The 1,441-nt window shown below is 46.6% G+C and overlaps 1 non-coding gene across 1 annotated transcript; it reads left to right on the forward strand.

Annotated features, from left to right (window-relative positions):
- The first annotated feature begins 242 nt into the window (after positions 1–242).
- Positions 243–396, forward strand: LOC123595539. The gene has a single exon (XR_006711228.1). It is a non-coding gene; the product is annotated as a small nucleolar RNA SNORA62/SNORA6 family (small nucleolar RNA).
- Positions 397–1,441: the final 1,045 nt, after the last annotated feature.

The raw sequence follows: 1,441 nt of genomic DNA on the forward strand, positions 1-1,441 counted from the left end.
TATGCATGTTCCCCATTACCATCTCAGGTTGGCTACCTGGCACAAGTTAATGTTCTCCCAATTTCTTGAAACCAAAAACCCACTTATATTCCTGTTTTTGTTAGTAATGTCAGTACCAAAAATATTTCTACTTTTTTACAATTAGAAAAGAGTAATAGATTCAGTATTGGCAATGATAAATAGAAATGAACACTCTGCTCAATTAGTGAATAAAATCCAGAAAACAGAAATTAAATTAATAGCCTGCACATTATTGCAGCTTGGAGTTGAGGCCACTAGCTGGCCAATGAACTAACAAATGTATGTAGTGTGTTACATGAGGGGCATGTCCTTTGCTAACACCATAAGTGTCTCTGGTCCAATGAGTGGAGTTTGATAGTAATTATTGCTACAAGTATGAGGTTTTTAAAACAAAAAAAGAAATTAATAACATAAACAAAACCAATTTTATTTTTTAATTTTTTGAATGTTTATTTATTTAGTTTTTGAGAGAGAGAAAGCTGGGGAGGAGCAGAGAGAGAGAGAGAGAGAGAGAGAGACAGAGATCCCAAGCAGGCTCCACACTATCAGCACAGAGCCTGTCTCTTGGGGATCAAACTCATGAACCGTGAGATCATGACCTGAGCTGAAACCAAGAGTCAGACAATTAACCAATTGATCCACCCAGGTGCCACAACAAAAAACAATTTTAAATCATGCTTTTAAAAGGTTTTTTTGATGTTTATTTTTGAGAGAGAGAGAGAATGGGGGAGGGGCAGAGAGAGAAGGAGACACAGAATGTGAAGCAGGCTCCAGGGTCTGAGCTATCAGCACAGAGCCTGATGCGGGGCTCAGACCAACAAATGGTGAGATCGTGACCTGAGCTGAAGTAGGATGCTTAACCGACTTAGCCACCCAGGTGCCCCTAAATCATGCTTTTTACAAAGAACTGGGAGACAGAGAGAATAGAAACTATTTAATTTGTCTTAAGAATTCAGCTGTCGGAGGAGGAGGGAAGATGGCGGCGTAGGAGGACGCTGGGCTCACCGCGCGTCCTGCTGATCACTTAGATTCCACCTACACCTGCCTAAATAACCCAGAAAACCGCCAGAGGATTAGCAGAATGGAGTCGCCAGAGCCAAGTGCAGACGAGAGGTCCACGGAAGAGGGTAGGAAGGGCGGCAGGGCGGTGCGCGCTCCACGGACTGGCGGGAGGGAGCCGGGGCAGAGGGGCGGCTCGCCGGCCAAGCAGAGCCCCCGAGTCTGGTGGGCAAAAGCGGAGGGGCCTGATGGACTGTGTTCCGACAGCAAGCGTGACTTAGCGTCTGGGAGGTCATAAGTTAACAGCTCTGCTCGGAAAGCGGAAAGGCTGGAGGACAAAGGGAGGGAGAGCTGCTGAGCCCCCGGACGACAGAGCTCAGTTTGGTGGGGAACAAAGGCGCTCGCCAGCGCCATCTCCCCC

This window comes from Leopardus geoffroyi, chromosome X (genome assembly GCF_018350155.1).
Source record: "Leopardus geoffroyi isolate Oge1 chromosome X, O.geoffroyi_Oge1_pat1.0, whole genome shotgun sequence".
Taxonomy (NCBI): Eukaryota; Metazoa; Chordata; class Mammalia; order Carnivora; family Felidae; genus Leopardus; species Leopardus geoffroyi.